Here is a 19,096-nt window from a genome sequence, read left to right as displayed (position 1 = left end):
CTAAATCTCTGAAAGATAGGTTCTACCCTGCTAGAACAGCCCAACCTTCCTACATAGTTCTACCACAAGCCCAGGGCAATAATTTTGAACTCAAATTTCAATACATCACTATGTTGCCCCACTTCCATGGGTTGACCTCTGAGGATGCATACCTATTTCTAAGGGAATTTGAAGAGGTATGTGTTCTAATTAAGATCCAACAGCTTTCTGATGATGCTGTTAAGCTTAGGTTTATCACTTTTGCATTGAAAGACCAAGCTAAGAAGTGGTTGTATGGGTTACCCACAAATTCCATAACCTCATGGGAACAGTTCATAGTTGTCTTCCTTAAGAAGTTTTTCCCAACTCACAAGACCAATAAGCTTAGAAGTGATATCCTTCAGTTTAGGCAAAAGCCTTGTGAGTCATTTTCCAAACTTATGGAGAGATTCAAGGATCTACTCCAAGAATGCCCTCACCATGGCCTAGACCTATGGCATTTATGTCAAATAATTTATGAGGGTATTGATTACCCAACTAAACAAATGATAGAGTCTATGTGCCCTGAGGGATTCACATCCTTTACAGATGAAGGAAAGGCATGAGAATTCTTACTTGACTTAGCTGACAAAACCCGTGAGTGGGAATCAACCCAAGAGAGTGAAAGAACCATAGGAGGAAAATGATATTTTGTGGATGGGATAGTAGCCAACGAAGCCCATTTGGATAGCCTAATCAAGAGAATTGAGGCTATTGTTCCTAGAGAGCCATCATCAGTCAATTTGGTTAAGATTTGTGCTTGGTGCCAGTCCCCTGGACATCTCGTAGAAGAATGCCCCAACACCTCTGGGGGCACTTCTAATGATCGTGTTAATGCCTTATTCCAGAATAATCCATATAGTAATATCTACAATCCAGGATGGAGAAATCACCCAAATTTCTCTTGGAATTAGGGCAACCAAGCAGAGCCTTCCAATTTCCATAATCAAGGTCAACCTAGACTCCAAAGGCCTCCCTTTGCATAACAATATTTTTTCCAAAATACTTTTCCTAGGTCAAATGTGGGACCTCAGGCTAGTTTTCCTAGGGCCCCTCTCCTATCATCTTATCAGCAACCCCCTGGGTTTACCAACACTGGAGAGACAAATAAAATAAGTGACTTGAAAAAAAATATGGCCCTCCTCATGACAAGTCATCAAAATCTTACGTGAGAACTCATTCAAGTTGTCTCAATTATTCGTGAGAGGGAGAAAGAAACTTTATCCAGTCAACCAGAGCCTAACCCTAGGCATCATCAGCCTGTTAGTTCACAAACATCAACTGAATATAGTACAAGGTCAGACCCAACAAGGGCCCTCTAACCAATGTAATGTTGTTTATGCCCTTAGGAGTGGTAGAGAGTACCAACAGAGCATCCTAAATCTTCCTCATCTATTACTCCTGTTAACTCTCCTTCAGTTGAGGACACAATTGTGCCTCTTGTTTTAGGTTCGTCTGATGAACCTAAAGATTTTTCTAAAACTAAAGATGATTTGGTTGAGGAAATAAAAAATGATTCTTCTAAACAGGGGCAAATCCCAAACAGTCATTGTATTCATCCTGTCCCATGTCCTAATCGCTTGGTAAACAAAAGAAAGACTGCTTCCATGGACAAAATTTTAGAAGTCTTCAAAAAGGTAGAAGTGAACATCCCTCTTTTGGATGCCATATCCCAGATCCCCGCCTATGCAAAGGTATTCAAAGATTTGTGTACTCACAAATGTATCACTAGTGTGCCCAAAAAAGCATTTTTGGTTGGTAACATTAGCTCCATAATTACTCAGCCTATAGCAGCCAAGTATAAGGATCCAGGGAGCCCTACCATTTCTTGTATCATAGGCAACACCTACATTGAGCATGCCTTACTTAACCTTGGCACAAAAGTGAATCTTTTTCCTTACCATGTGTACAAGCAACTTGGATTGGGAGAATTGAAAGCCACTGGAACTACTCTTCAGTTGGCAGATAGGTCTGTTAAAATTCCTAAAGGGATGGTTGAGGATGTCTTACTAAAGGTGGGGGAATTTATTTTCTCTGTTGATTTCATTGTGTTAGATACCAAGCCCTTCTCAACCAAGGATGAGAACCCAATAATTCTAGAAAGACCATTCTTGGCTACCAGTAATGCATTAATCAACAGCCGGAATGCTTTCCTAAGATTATCTTTTGGTAACCAAACTGTTGAGTTTAACATATTTAGGATAGGCAAGCAACCACAAATGGAAGAAGAGATTAATATGATTGAGGATTTTCTGGATTTTTCTGATGATTTAATTACCAACTTTGATATTAATTTTGATTCAGAATCCAAGAGTGTATGGATGAGTTGGATGATGATAGTGAAAATTTCTTTTCTAAAGTCTTGAGTCTTCACACACCTGTGGAGCACTTAGGACCCCTTTCCAATTCCATTCCCAAACCTTCCATAGTTGAGCCCCCTAAGCTAGATCTTAAGGAGTTTCCATTTAATTTGAGATATGCTTTCCTAGGGCTTGACCAGACTCTTCCTGTAATAATTTCTTCAAATTTGACTTATAGCCAGGAAGAGGAGTTACTTAAAATGTTAAAAAGATAATAAGGAAGCCCTAGGTTGGACCATGGCTGATATCAAGGGTATAAGCCCTTCTATTGTGCAACATCATATACGTCTTATAGAGGATTTCAAACCATCCACGGAACCGTAAAGAAGAGCTAACCCAGTGATGATGGAAGCTATTAAGAAAGAGATCCTAAAGTGCTTAGATCATGGAATAATTTATCCTATTTCTGATAGCCAATGGGTAAGCCCAGTTCGCGTAGTGCCTAAGAATTCCGGTGTGACTGTAGTTCCCAATGCTAATAATGAACTAATTCCAACCTGTGTCCAATCTAGGTGGAGAGTGTGCATAGACTACATGAAACTTAATGTGGCAACCTGGAAGGACCACTTCCCATTGCCATTCATTGACCAGATGTTAGAGAGGTTAGCTGGACATGAATACTATTGTTTTCTTGATGGATATTTTGGCTATAACCAGATCCCAATTGCTTTAGAGGATCAATATAAGACCACTTTTACATGCCCATATGGAACATTTACTTACAGGCGTATGCCCTTTGGGCTTTGCAATGCCCCTGCTACGTTCCAACGATGCATGATGAGCATATTTTCTGACATGGTCAAAAAATTCTTAGAAGTATTTATAGATGAATTTTCAATTCATGGGGATTCCTATTCTGAATGTCTTCATCATCTTTCTCTAGTTTTGAAAAGGTGCATATCTAAGAATTTGATTTTGAATTGGGAGAATTGCCATTTCATGGTTAAATTTGGTATTGTTTTAGGCCATGTAATATCCAAGGAGGGAATTAAGGTAGATAGAGCTAAAGTGGATTTAATTGATAATTTATCACCTCCTCAATCTGTTAAGGACGTTCAATCTTTTCTAGGGGATGCGGGCTTCTACAGAAGGTTTATTAAGAACTTTAGTCAGTTAGCCCTACCTCTCACTTCATTACTTGCCAAAGATCAAACTTTTGAGTTTTCTAAAGAGTGCCTAGAATCCTTTAAACAACTTAAGAAGGAGTTGACCAATGCACCCATTGTTCAACCACCTGTTTGGATTGAACCTTTTGAACTGATGTGTGATGCTTCGGATTTTGTTATAGGAGCGGTTTTGGGTTAAAGGATTAATAAGTTACTCACTGTCATTTATTATGCTAGTAGGACCTTAAATGATGCACAACTCAATTATACAACCACTAAAAAAGAATTTTTAGTGGTTGTGTTTGCATTAGAAAAGTTTTGATCTTACTTAGTTGGTTCACATGTGGTGGTGTATACTGATCATTCTGCTCTCAGATACTTAGTTCAGAAGAAGGATGCCAAAGCCTGTCTCATTAGGTGGGTTTTACTTTTGCAAGAGTTTGATTTAGAAATTAGGAATAAAAAAGGAGTTGAAAACCTAGTTGCAGACCATTTATCCCAGCTTCCAAATTCCTTGACTGTCGATTCTCCAGTCAATGGGAACTTTTCAGATGAACATTTATTTGCAGTGTCCAGTGAACCATGGTTTGCTGATATTGTCAACTTCTTAGTTTCAAGTGTGACTCTGGATCACTGGTCCACCCAAGATAGGTATAGGTTTCATTCCCAAGTTAAGCACTTTTTCTGGGATGATCCTTATTTGTTTAAGATATGTCCAGATCAGATTATCCGACGATGTGTTCTTGATCATGAGCAACATTCTATTCTCTCTTTTTGTCATGATCATGCATGTGGTGGACACTTTGGACCTAAGAAGACTACCGCAAAGGTTCTCTAATACGGATTTTATTGGTCCACTCTTTTTAGAGATGCTTTTGATTTTTGTAAGGCTTGTCCCGCCTGTCAGTCTTTTGGCTGTATCAATAAGAGGAACATGATACCCCTCAACCCTATTTTGGTAGTTGAGATCTTTGATGTATGGGGCATTGATTTTATGGGACCATTCCCTAGATCCTTTGGGAATTTGTACATACTTTTGGTCGTTGATTATGTTTCTAAATGGATAGAGGCCATACCTTGTAAATCTAATGACCACAAAGTGGTGGTCCAGTTTCTCAAAGAGAACATTTTTTCCTGCTTTGGTGCACCATGTGCAATAATTAGTGATAGGGGTACTCATTTTTGTAATCGGCCTTTTGAGGCCTTAATGAAAAAATATGGGATCACCCATAAGTTATCTACCCCTTATCACCCCCAAACTAGTGGCCAAGTGGGGGTGTCTAATAGGTTGATCAAACAAATCTTGGAGAAAACTGTTAATCCCAACCGTAAGGATTGGTCCCTTAGGCTCATTGATGCCTTGTGAGCCCATTGGATTGCATTCAAGACCGCTCGTGGTCAGTCTCCCAACCGTTTGGTGTATGGGAAAGCTTGTCACTTACCAGTTGAGTTGGAGCATATGGCTTTTTGGGCCATCAAGAAGCTCAACTTTGATTTGTCTGATGCGGAAATTCATCATAGGCTCCAACTATCTGAGTTGGAGGAACTTAGGAATGAAGCCTATGAAAGTTCTAGGATTTACGAGGAAAAGACCAAAGCTTTCCATGATAGCACATTCGGCCTAAATCTTTTGCAGTGGGTGATAAGGTCTTATTGTACAACTCTCGATTACATCTTTTTCCTGGTAAGCTTAGATCCCGATGGGATGGCCCATTCATTGTCCACAATGTATATCCCCATAGGGCTGTGGAGATTTTGAATCCAGGAATAGGGGTAATTTCGAAGGTTGATGGTCAGCGTTTGAAACCATTCCTCGTGTTTCCTAATACTGGTAGTGAAGATGTCACACCCCGTTCACACAGAACTGGGCCAGTGACTGGGTTAACACTGGTTGACCCAAACCTGCCAGGATCATTAGATACAGTATTCCACCACAGCATACACACAAATAAGAAAGAGCTTATCAGTTCAGCGGAAGGCTTGGTTTACCTGTGAATATTCCCATAATACTTGATACCCTAATTGTGATACAATAGTTAAATACATGTGGGCCTGAAGGCATGATATTTACACAATAAGAGTACAATTCACGTATCAAGTACACAAAAGAAATCATCAAAAATCAAAGTATACAGCTCGGCTCGGTATCAAAGCCTAGAGCTCAGCTCGGTATCAAAGGTTGAGCCCAGCTCGGCTTCATAAGGTAGAGCTCAGCTCGGCATCAAAAGTGGAGCTCCGCCTGACATCAGAACTATGGTCCCGTAGCACAACTCTCGCACGAGCAATCAGTGTCATACACTAACTCCTCAGGGGCCCACCAGTCCTCTTCAGGGAACTCGATCGTGGGACCCGCCCCGTGCTCATCTGGTTGATGACCTGCAAAATCATCTAAAAGAGGTGCACACGTGGGATGAGCTCACTAGCTCAGTAAGTGGAAAGATGGACCACACAGCAGTCCACACAACAATCACAACCATATGCACTATATTCTATGCAATACATTTTAAATCACATCCACCTAAGCAACATTACTAAGTCTTTGGTTTAGTGCTACTACAACCACAGTGCGCGTATACTCCGGGTACGAGCTGCGAACTCCATCCCGCGATACGCCCATAGGGCTGTCGGAGAAGGGCCACCGTGAGTACTAGGAAAAATAAAACATGCCGACCACCGGCTCTCAACATAAAATAAATGATAGAAATTAAAGGTGCTGACTCCAGCAATTTAAAAGCAGTACGATTGGCCCTCTTGAATATACCACCGGGGTTGCCGACTGTCCTATTGACCAGCCGGGCGTAATGTCTAACCGCCACAGTGACCCGACAACCGCGACCACTACTTCCCCCCAAATGGTAACCCAACACCTTAACCCCTGCTGGGAAGGGTCGTAGCACGGGTAGATGATAATCCTAAACCACATGCTCCTATATGACAATAGTACGATTGCATAATGCCATCGCGTCCCATACCACGGGCCACCAATGCACTCGTTTCCAAGCCGACTACGGCATCTAGTCTATTAATGCATCATGCACAATGATGTCAACATTCATCACAGAAGCATATTATCACTTGGCATTTAGAAATAAACACAACACCCATGCATAACCATGTGAGGATGACTAATCTACATAGCATTTTCATGATGGCATGGCTAGACTAGATACAATTAAATGAATGCCAAACAATGCCTTGAAACAAGGCCAAACGTCCTCTCCCCACTTACCTGTAGTGTACAAGGATTCTCGTTCGGTACGGGTGAGATCCGGTGCGAGACACGTAGGATTTGGTGAACCTAGCATAAGTGAGGGGGGTTAGTATTTCACCATCTTAGGATCAAAGTTAATGATATACGATGACAAAATCATGTTTAGAATGTTAAAAGAAGGTCACACGTCCGATTTGGGTCCAATCGGACGTAAGAATCACATTTGGAGCCTCTCGGGTGGGTCGGACAGCCCACCTGTCTGACCCACCAGTCAGACCCACCGGTAGGCTGGCCCACCGGTTAGCCCGTCAGTCTGGCCCGCCCGTTGGGCCAGGGGGTCTGCTAAGATCGGCGGGTAGGGTGGCCCACCCAGCCGGTTGTGCCCGAGGGCCCTGCCCTCTCAGGCGGGTGCCCACAGGCGGGCCAGATGAACCACCGGTCTTGCCCACCGGTCTTGGTGGGAAACCCGTTGTTTCTTCCCAACTTCCTCCATTCTTTGGGGATTCAAATGGGGCTTTTCTAAACCCATTCTTCACTCATTCAAGGTCTCATAAGATGGTTCTAACCTAGATCTAGGTTAGATTTAAGGAATGGGAAGCCATCTTACCTTCTTTGCTCAAGAACACCTTCAAAACCCCAAAATCACTTCAAATCCACAATGCTTCTCCAACCTTGTAAATACTTCTTCAAATCCTTCAAGATCAACACATAAATCATCTATTAGACCTTAGATTCATCAATTCAAGGGGGATTTACAAGATCTCAAGAAACCCTACCCAAATCAAGGGTTTTACTTGGGTATGGTGAAAATTTAAGGAACCCAGCCTTTGCTCACCTCTAAACGTAGATCTAGTGTTGGAGATCACTCTTCTGGCGTCGAAATGGGAAGATCAAGCCTCGGCGCCATTGACATCCATCTCTTCTTCCTCTTCCTTCTCTTCTCCTCTTCTTTCCTTTCTTTTCTCTCTCCTCTTTACTCTTCTCACCAACGTCCGAGTGTTATTAATGAGAAAAGAAAAGAAAATCATAAATGCTATATATACTTCTTAAATAACTAAGTAATTCACATGGGTGGGTCACTCAGGTGGGTGGATGCACCCACCTGTCCACCTACCTGAGGGCCAAAACTTGGGATTTTAACAGAATTCGGCCCTCGGCACGAATCTCACTCTTGGCATACGATGTAATATACGTATGCACCTTAATATACTGCTACATACCTACTTTATCCGTACATGGCCTTATGATAGGTGCATGTACACGGCTTGGGTACATCCGTCTCTTCTGGCACTGGCTTGGACTTGTCGGGCCAGCCGGTGTTTAAGGTCACCCTTGCCATCATAGTCCATAAGGAACCCGCTTGAACTCTCTCCGGTTTGGGTCCTGTATGGTTAAACCGGGTCAACCGTGTATCAGACTGGGTTTAAGAAGTAGGGTATTACATTAACCCCCCCTTTCTGAAAATTTTGTCCTCGAAATTGGCGTACCTGGTTGTTCAAAAAGATGAGGGTACTTGGCTTGGATTTCCTCCTCTTTCTCCCAAGATGCTTTTTCAAGTGAATGATTAGCCCATCGCACCTTTATATAGGAAATGGAGCGGTTGCGAAGGGTCTTCACCTTTCGGTCCAAAATTTTAGCCGGCTACTCTATATAGGTCATGTCAGCTTCTAGGTATTCGGGTTCCACGGGTAATACACGAGAGAGATTATGAACGTATCACTTTAGCATGGATACATGAAATACATTATGAACATCCCCGAGCGAAGGTGGCAGAGCAAGCATGTAGGCTACTGAGCCAACCCGGGCTAAGATCTCAAATGGGCCAATGTATCTTGGGCTCAACTTTCCCTTTTTGTGAAACCTTTGCAACCCTTTAGTAGGAGAGATCTTGAGAAATACCATTTCTCCTGGCTGAAATTCGATATCTTTTCTACGGGTGTCTACATAGCTCTTTTGACGAGACTGAGCTTGTAATACCCTACTTCTTAAACCCGGTCTGATTACGCGGTTGACCCGGTTTAACCATGCAGAAACCGAACCAGAGGGAGTTAGAGCGGGTTCCTTATGGGCTATGATGGCAAGGGTGACCTTAAACACCGGCTGGCCCGACAAGTCCGAGCCAGTGCCAGAAGAGACGGGAGTGCCCAAGCCGTGTACATGCACCTACCATAAGGCCATGTATGGATAAAGCAGGTATTGTAGCCGTATATTTAGGTATATACGTATACTACATCGTATGCTAGGGTGGGGTTCGCGCCAGGCCCGAACTTTGTCAAAATACTAAGTTTGGCCCTCAGGTGGGCGGACATGTGGGCGCACCCACCCACCTGAGTGACCCATCCATGTGCACTATTTAGTTATTTAGGAAGTATATATATAGCATTTATGATTTTCTTTTCTTTTCATTTATGACACCCGTACGTTGGTGAGGATAGTAAAGAGGAGAGAGAAAAGAAAGGGAAGAAGAAGGGAAGAGAAGGAAGAGGAAGAAGAGAAGGATTTCAGCGGCGCCAAAGCTTGATCTTCCCATTCCGGTGCCGGAAGAGTGATCTTCAACTCTAGATCTACATTTGGAGGTAAGCAAAGTCGGGTTCCTTAAACATTCACCATACCCAAGCTTAAACCCTTGATTCGAGTAGGGTTTCATGAGATCTTGTAAATCCCCTTTGAAATGATGAATCTAAGGTTTAATAGATGATTTACGTGTTGATCTTGAAGGATTTGAAGAGGTATTGACAAGATGGAAGAAGCATTGTGGGTTTGAAGTGATTTGGAGGGTTGAAGTTGTTCTTGAGCAAAGAAGGTAAGATGGTTTCCCATCACTTGAATCTAACCTAGATCTAGGTTAGAGCCATCCTATAAGACTTGAAAGTGTGAAGAATGGATTGGGAAAAGCCCCCATTTGAATCCCCAAAGAATGGAGGAAGTTGGGAAGAAACAGCGTGTTTCCCGCCAAGACCGGTGGGTGGAACCGGTGGGCCATCTGGCCCGCCTGTGAGCACCCACCTGAGAGGGCAGGGCCTTCGGGCACAATCGGTGGGCCACACCGGTGGGCTAACCGGTGGGCCACCCTACCCGCCGGTCTTAGCAGGGCCCCCTGGCCCAACTAGCGGGCCAACCGGCTGGCCCCTACCTGTCAGTCCAAACCGGTGGGTAGAACCGGTGGGCCAGACAAGCCACCTGTCTGACCCACCTGTGTGGCCCCGAAGGTGATTCTTACGTCCGATTGGACCGAAATCAGACGTACGACCTTCTTTTAACGTTCTAAATATGATTTTGTCATCGGATCTCATTAATTTTGATCCTAAAATGGTGAAGTATTAACCCCGTTCAATTATGTTAGGTTCACCAGATCCTACCCGTTTCGCACCGGATCTCACCCGTACCGAACGGGAATCCTTGTACACTATAGGTAAGTGGGGAGAGGACATTTGGCCTTGTTTCAAGGTATTGTTTGGCATTCATTTACTTGTATCTAGTCTAGTCATGCCATCATGAAAATGCTATGTAGATTAGTTATCCTCACATTGTTATGCATGAGTGTTATGTTTACTTTCTAAATGCCAAGTGATGAGATGCTTATGTGATTGAATTTTGACATCATTATGCATGATGCATTGATAGACTAGATGCCGTATTCGGCTTGGAAACGAGTGCATTGGTGGCCCGTGGTATGGGACGTGGAGGCACTATGCAATCGTACTATTGTCATATAGGAGCATGCGGTTTAGGATTTCACCGTCCTATGCTACGACCCTTCCGAACAGGGGTTAAGGTGTTGGGTCATCATTTGGGGGGAAGCAGTGGTCGCGGTTATCGGGTTACTGTGGCGGTTAGACATAACGCCCAGCAGGTCATTAGGACAGTCGGCAGCCCCGGTGGTACATTCAAGAGGGCCAATCGTACTGTTTTTAAATTGTTGGAGTCAGCACCTTTAATTTCAATCATTTACATTTCTGTTGAGAGCCAGTGGATGGCATTGTCTTTACTTTTTCGAGTACTCACGGTGGGCCTTCTCCGACAGCCCTATGGGCGTATCGCGGGATGGAGTTCGCGGCTCATACCCGGAGTATACGCGCACTGTGGCTGTAGTAGCACTAAACCGAAGACTTAGTAATGTTGCTTAGGTGGATGTGATTTAAAATGTAATGCATAGCATGTAGTGTATATGATTGTGTTTTGATGTGTGGACTGCTGTGTGGTCCATCTTACCACTTACTGAGCTAGTGAGCTCATCCCACGTGTGCACCCCTTTTTAGATGATTTTGCAGGTCATACATCTGAAGAGCACCGGGTGGGTCCCATAGTCGAGTTCCCCAAAGAGGACTGGTGGACCCCTGAGGAGTTAGAGCACGACATTGACTGCTCGTGCGAGAGTTGTGCTACGGGACCGCAGTTCTGATGCCGAGTTGAGCTCCACTTCTGAGGCTGAGCTGAGCTCTACCGTGTGATGCCGAGCTGGGCTCAACCCTTGATGCCGAGATGAGCTCCAGCCTTTGATGCTGAGCCGAGCTGTGTACTCTGATTATTTTGATGGTTTCCTTTATGTACTTGATATGTGAATTGTACTTTTATTGTGTAAATATCATGCCTTCGGGCCCACACGTATATAACTATTGTATCACAATTCGGGTATCAAGTATTACGGAATTATTCACAGGTAAAACTTAGTCTTCCGCTGATCTGATGAGCTTTTATTAGTTGTGTGTATGCTGTGGTGGAATACAGTATCAGATGATCCTGGCAGGTTTGGGTTAACCGGAGTTAACCCGGTCACTGGCCCGGTTCTGTGAGAACTGGGTGTGACAAACGGTGGTATCAGAGCGTGATGCTCTGCTCCACTCACAGCATGCCATTAGAATCCCGTAAACTCTATAATAGGGAAATGGGGTTGGGTTAATTTAAAAGCTTTAAAGAGTTAAAAGCCAAAGAAAGAAAGTATAAAAAGAGTTGCATTTAGGGATTGCATTCATGGCATACGTGAGTATAGATAAAAGGTAATTAAGTTGGTGATATAACCTATCGCGTACTAGTTTGACGAAATTTCGACAGCATAACGGCGTAAAATTGGATTTCCAAAAATTTACACACAAACACCTGATAAACAACAGATATATAATATAGCAATGATAAAAAAGTAACAAGAACCATCATAACCAAACTACACAAGAACTCAACAAATAAATGCACCACAAAAATCGCTATCAAAATATATTATTCCATAAATGAATCCAGTTACAGCGCAAATACAAGGAATAAGAAGAAATGAAGTATACAACAAGGTCTACAAAAAGGGAAAATAGATAAACAGCTGGTGTGGGCGAGCTAAGCCCTCACTGGTCATCGTCGTCATCATCGATGATCACCACGTTCGCCGAAGGCCTAGAGTTGACGTCGAGGTGGTGGTCATAATAGTTAAACCTCGCATTCACTAGCCGTACCGCCCTCCGTAGTCGGCCAAAATCTGCGGACATGGCGTTAGCCGTGGTGCTCAAGTCCTGGCCTAGCTGGAGAAAGGAGTTCTCCAAAGTAGCCTGCCTCTCCAGGATGCGTTCCTCCCTGGAAGCACTCTCGTCCAACCTTCTCAGTAGCTGAACTTGCCCATCTTGCAAGGCCCGTATGGTGGACATCATGCCCTCGAAGTCGTATGCACCACCCGCAGGTGGTGGGGCTCTATGCGGTGAGGCTGTAGCTCTGGAGGAACTAGGACCAGGGCCTCTCGACTCCTGAGGTGCCTCCTCAGGGATGCCACCACCCACCATCTCATCCTCCTCGTCCGAAGGAATGTAGTCCTCATCCTCCTCGCTGGACTCCTCCATGAGGACATCCTCCATAGGGGCAGCCCTCCTACCCCTACCTCTCTGAGCTCCTGCTCTCGAAGGTGTATCCATAAGGGTATGGAGACCCATCCTCAGGAGGTTACTCCTGTCGAACCTATCAGCCAGAGTCTTCCCCTCCTCGCCGCTCAGGTCCACCCCAAAGAACTCGAAGATCCTAGTGAGGATCCTGCCATAGGGGAATCCTCCATCCTCAGGGTGGGAAGTGTGGTGCTCCATTGTCTTGAGAATGACGTACGGGAGGCATAAGTGCTCGACACCTCCCTCTGAGGCCGTATAGATGTAGTACTCGATGAAGGTCGCCATAAAACCCACCTGGTTCCGATGACCTCCTCTGGGGAGCAAGTTGAACTGGACCAACCGGGCAAATAGGCAAACTCGAGGTAGAAGGATGTCTCAGACTCCGGACGAGTGCTGTTACCGCAGATAGTCTCGTAGATGAAGTCCGGTGTCTCCAAGCTCATGAATGGTCCCAGAGGCTTGCTCCTGGGAGGACTGTAGTATCGGTGCCCAGCTGCCGATATGCCCAAGATGCTGGCCAAGGTATCCACAGTCAGCTGTATGTCGACCCCCTTCACCAAGCTGACTATGGTGAACTCCCCGTATGGATAAGACACCTTCAAGTTGCAGTAGAACTGGCGGACTAGCTGCTCATAGCATGGACGGTCTACGTGGAGGATAGACTCCCAGCCCAGTGCTGAGAACCTCTCCTGAAGCCGAGCCTTGTGGAAGTCGTCGACTACCACGGTCTTCTCCATCATCACTGACCTCTTCAGGAAAATCGGCCAGTTGGCTACTGCCTCTGCACTAAGGAAGAGCTCCTCATCATAGTCTGTAGGGTCAGACCGGGCAGGTCCGGGTCTCCCTATGCGGGGGGCTGAAGAGCTGGTTTCCGCACTCTTCCGCTTAGAAGCGGTAGTCTTACGTCGAACTCCAGAGGAAGAGGGTCCCTTGCCGGTGCGAGATGACATCCTGGCAAGAAAAGAAAGTGGGGTGAGCAAAGAAAGGAAAATGACAGCAGTAAAAGGGAAACCCAAAACCCAAATTCCAAATTCTCACAAAATGGAAACGACGACAAGCTAGAAATGATAGGGAGCCAATGGATATGATACATGGTAGGTGACAAAGCGGGGATATATGATAAAACATCAAAATGACAGCAAAGAGCATATTTATCATGAGGGGATTCGATTCCAATGCGCAAATTCAAACACAATGGAGTACAACTTGAACCATAGGTCTAAGACAAAATGCATTAGTAGCGGGATCATGAAAGTACAAAAATATACCCAAATAGACTATGGAGGTCCACGAATACAAGTATGTGATGAAGATCAAGGAAACCAATACAAAAGAGGGGTTTTTTTATGGGAATACATGGGGATTCCAAGCATAATGGACAATTCATGAAATCTATAGCATGTTAAGCACAAATCAAGTGTAATGCATGACAAAGGAATCATCAATTGGAGAAAAGGAGCGAGGATTGAAGAAATCCCCAAATTTGGAAACCTAGGGCACGAATTGGGGGTTTTCTCCAAATGAGGAGATAAAATCCTCATAAACTACAAATGACCACGAGAGAAGCATCACAATCACATGGCAACACTATTCTATGGAGAGGAATATGGAAAGAAAGCCTAGACTAAGGTCTACACATGCATTTTTACCCCCAAATGAAAATTCTGAGAAAGGAGGAGAAGAAAATTACTTGGAAGTGAGAGAGGTAAACCTTCCCAAAAGGCGCTGAGTTGATGAGTAGAGTCGCGAGTAGAAGCACCGAGGAGACCTCCAAGATCGCCCAAGGATGAGAGGGAGAGAGAGAAAGAAGTTGGGGAAGAGACAAAACAGAACAGGGTCTGTAGGGCCCTGTTCGTGTTTTTACTCGGCCAGGACCGGCGGGCCAGACAGGCGGGCCCCTACCCGCCGATTTAGGGTACTGGGACCGGCGGGCTCGACCGACGAGCCCCTACCTGTCGGTGCAGCCCACCGGTTGTGAAAATTGGGAAAATTTTGAAATTTTTTTTTCTCTCCTGCTAGCATGATTATATTGATATTTATTATTATTATTGTTCCTATATTAATGTGTTATGGTAAAGTGGGACCATTGACACACCTGTTGGGGCATTGGCCCTGTATCTTGGAATTTAGTTGCGGTAAATTACAGGCTATCATACACTACAACACCTTATGTGATGGCATAAAATTGTGTGCCGAAATCAATTCTACGGTGTTTAACCAATATGGTGTGTGATATGTTCCAGGTATAGGGATACGATGGTACGTACTAGATCCGGTAGTAATGCCCGAGGTACCTCGTGGGGTCCTCGTCCGGTCGGTCGCCACAAAATCCCAGGGGGTCCCGCTCTGTGGGGCAAACCTCACCTCCACTACCTCCAGAGACCCTTGGTTAGGGTGGGGCACATGGGGATCCACCTATGACTACACTCCCGGACCCTCCACCGGTCATTACTCCGGGAGATGTTGCTACTATAATTCAGTAGTCACAACAGGCTTTTCAGCAACAAATGCTTCAACAACAATAAGCATTTATGACTGCTATTCAGCAACAGTTGGACTTTTCTCAATCGGGTCAACCTCCCCGGGTACTCACTCCACAGGACCCGCCTGTAGGGTCAGGAACGGGACCACAAGTGGGGGGTACCCCTCCAATCCCACCATTCAGTGTTCCTCAGTATGGGATGCCTCCTCCACACTCTTACTATCCCGCTTATGCTCCTAACTTCCCGCCGACGAATAATACGTCAAAGGTAGTGGAGTCATTCAAGAGGAACTTACCACCTGTATTCTCTAAGGTGGGGAGTGATCCTCTGGAACCGGACCAATGGATCCAAGAACTAGAGAAAATATTTGAGGTGCTTGAGTGCATGGACGCACAGAAACTCATTTGTGCTGGGTTACAACTCAAGAAGGAGGCAAATTCTTGGTGGCAAGCCTCCAAGCCCATATTGCTGGCTGCCCATCCAGAACCCACTTGGGAACAGTTCAAGGAGTTGTGCTTGGACAACCATTATCCGCGTAGCTTCGGAGACCGCAAGGAGACTGAGTTTATGGCTTTAACCCAAGGAGGTAAGACTGTCCTTGAGTACCAACAACAATTCGAGAGTTTGTTCCATTTTGCCCCAAAGCATATGAGGACAGCTGAAGAGAAGGCAGCGACGTTCCTAAAAGGCCTAAAAGCATCTATTGGGTCTGTACTTGAGGTCTTGGATTTGACCGAATATGGCCAGATTGTGCAGAAGGCCAAGACCATGGAGGATAAGAAAAAGGGAGAACAGTCCCTCACCCCTGGACTGTGGAAGAGAACAAACCCATTTTCGGATATGGGAAATTCCTCCAAAGCATACCGTGGATCGTACAGTTCTGGGCCTATGTATAGGCTGCCCTATAGGCCATCTGGCTACCCTCCTAGGCCAGTTGGTGGTTCGAGTTCCACCTCTTTCCGCCCAAACACTAGTGTGGCACCTACCGCTCCAAGGCCACCTCGACCTCCATTTGCAGCAGGTCAAGTGCAGAGGGACCCTGCCCCAGTTCTGACGTCTCAGATTCGTTGCTTCAACTGCCATTCATATGGGCAATATGCAAAAGACTATCGGGCTAGACCAGCCTTGCCCTCCAGTCAGCCCTCTGCGTACCGACCTCCCTTAGCTCGGGGGAATCAACCGCAGGGAAGGATGTATGCTCTATCAGCCGAGGAAGCTGAGGCCAGTAAGAAGTAGTAACAGGTACATTTTAAATTAAGAAATTCATTATGATTAATATTGATGACTTGCTGAAATTATATGCATTGTTACACTAGGTATCCTACCCATATCAGGCATACCAGCCTATGTTTTATTCGATTCAGGAGCTACTCATTCATTCGCATCTAAGAGATTTGCAGAGAAACTTGGGATGTCACCCAGGATCCTAGATCACGGAATGATTGTTAGTATGCCTACGGGTAAAGTTACCCAGTTGAAGGAGGTATATGGGCCGTGCCCAGTGGAAATTAGTGGGAAGAACTTTGATGCACAACTCATTAAGTTTAATATGCAGAATTTTGATGTTATACTGGGTATGGATTGGTTGTCGGCTCATCGAGCTAATGTGATCTGTGCTGAGAAGCTGATTAGGGTGACAGATGACGAAGGGAAAGAATTGGTATACCGAGCAGATAAAATGAAACGGGTGAGGAAGGTCCTTGTCTCCGCTCTTCAAGCGGTAAAATTACTAGAAAATGGATGTCAGGGTTACTTAGCATCGGTACTTGATGTTGATGCAAGGATTACGCCTCTAGAAGAGGTAAAGGTGGTTAAAGAGTTTCCCGATGTTTTCCCAGATGATCTGATGCATTTACCACCTAATAGAGAGTTGGAGTTTGCCATAGATTTGACTCCTGGAGCAGCTCCAGTATCTAAGGCTCCATACAAGATGGCACCAGCTGAATTGAAGGAGTTGCAGATGCAGTTGCAGGAATTATTGGAAAAGGGGTTTATTCGCCCAAGTGTTTCACCTTGGGGTGCCCCAGTGTTGTTTGTCAAGAAGAAAGATGGCAGCTTGCGTATGTGCATCGATTACCAGGAATTAAATAAGCTAACCATTAAGAACCGGTATCCATTGCCACGTATTGATGATTTATTTGACCAGTGGCAGGGAGCCAGAGTATTTTCAAAGATAAACCTTCGGTCTGGCTATTATCAGCTCAAGATAAAGAGCAGTGATATACCCAAAACAGCATTTAGGACTCGGTATGGTCACTATGAGTTCCTGGTGTTATCTTTCGGGTTAACCAATGCACCGGCAGCATTCATGGATCTAATGAATCGAGTATTTCAGGATGTGCTCGATAAATGGGTAATTGTTTTTATTGACGACATCTTGATCTACTCCAAGACTGAAGAGGAGCACACTCAACACTTGAGAATGGTGTTACAGAGGTTGAAAGATCAACAGTTGTTTGCCAAGTATAGCAAGTGTGAATTCTGGCTTGAACAAGTTGGATTCCTGGGGCACGTAGTGTCTAAAGCTGGAATCGAAGTAGATCCTGATAAGGTGAAAGCAGTAGTGGAATGGGAAAGCCCCAAGAATGTCACCGAAATTAGAACCTTCTTGGGTTTGGCTGGATATTACCGGCGCTTCATTGAGAATTTTGCTCGGATCTCAACACCAATGACCAAGTTGACTAAAAAGGGTGTGAAATTCGACTGGGTAGAGGAATGTGAGAAGAGTTTCTAGGAATTGAAAGAAAGGTTGGTGACGGCCCCTGTGTTGACTATTCCTGAAGGCACAGGTGGAATGACAGTCTATACTGATGCTTCCAAAGTAGGTTTGGGTTGTGTTCTCATGCAACGCGGTAAGGTAATAGCGTATGCATCCCGACAACTAAAGGAGTATGAGAAGAATTACCCCACTCATGACTTGGAACTAGCTGCAGTCATTTTTGCCCTTAAGATCTGGCGACATTATTTGTATGGGGAGAAGTGTGAGATATACAGCGATCACAAAAGTCTGAAATACTTCTTCACCCAGAAGGATCTGAACATGAGACAGAGAAGATGGCTTGAACTCATGAAGGATTATGACTGCGATATTCAGTACCATCCTGGCAAGGCAAATGTAGTGGCAGATGCATTGAGTTGGAAGACACAGACTGTGTCGCTCTCATACTTAGCAGTCAGCCCACCACTCGTGCAAGAGGCGATGCTAATGGATGAAACCCTCTTATATGAAGGGGCAACCTTAGAGCTTGAACCTCAACCAGAAAACCTTAAATGGTTGACTGTATCCTTGACGGCTCTACAGGTGCATCCGGCAATTAGGCAAGAGGTGATAATGAAGCAACCTTTGGATCCGGAATTGCAGTGGATCAGAATTAAGGTTCAAGATCAAACAATCAACGACCCAGATTTTGCTTTAGCCAGTGATGGGGCATTGATGTTTCGAGACAGATTGTGTGTACCTGATGATTTGGATATACAAGACAAGATAGTGTGAGAAGCACATAGCTCCGAGTACTCACTTCACCCAGGAAGTACCAAGATGTACAAAGACCTCAAACAAAGTTACTGGTGGCCAAACATGAAAGTCACAATAGCTCTGTATGTGGTGACTTGTCTCACATGCCAAAAAGTAAAAGCTGCGAGGCATCGACCTTATGGTACTCTTCAGCCACTCCCAGTACCAGAATGAAGTGGGAAAGGATTACAATGGACTTCGTCACCAGACTACCAAGTACACCTAAGGGAATGGACGTGATATGGGTGATCGTTGATCGGCTTACCAAGACTGCTCACTTCATTCCCATCAAGACCAAATTCTCCATGGCTAAACTAGCACAACTTTACCTGGACAACATAGTGTGCTTACATGGAGTGCCAGTGAGCATTGTTTCGGATAGGGACCTAAGGTTCACTTCCAGATTTTGGAAAAGCTTACAGCGTGCCTTGGGATCACAATTGAATTTGTGTACTGCTTTTCACCCACAGACGGATGGTCAGTCAGAGCGAACCATACAGATATTAGAAGACATGCTCAGGGCATGTACAATGGAGATGAGTGGCA

General features: G+C 44.8%; 1 non-coding gene across 1 annotated transcript; it reads right to left on the bottom strand.

Annotated features, from left to right (window-relative positions):
• Window positions 1-359: 359 nt before the first annotated feature.
• Window positions 360-466, bottom strand: LOC122092574. Its single transcript, XR_006144227.1, has one exon. It is a non-coding gene; the product is annotated as a small nucleolar RNA R71 (small nucleolar RNA).
• Window positions 467-19,096: the final 18,630 nt, after the last annotated feature.

The sequence above is a fragment of the Macadamia integrifolia genome, chromosome 10 (assembly GCF_013358625.1).
Source record: "Macadamia integrifolia cultivar HAES 741 chromosome 10, SCU_Mint_v3, whole genome shotgun sequence".
NCBI lineage: Eukaryota > Viridiplantae > Streptophyta > Magnoliopsida > Proteales > Proteaceae > Macadamia > Macadamia integrifolia.
Note: the sequence above shows the minus strand (reverse complement) of the source record. Positions and strands in the feature narration are given on the sequence as shown.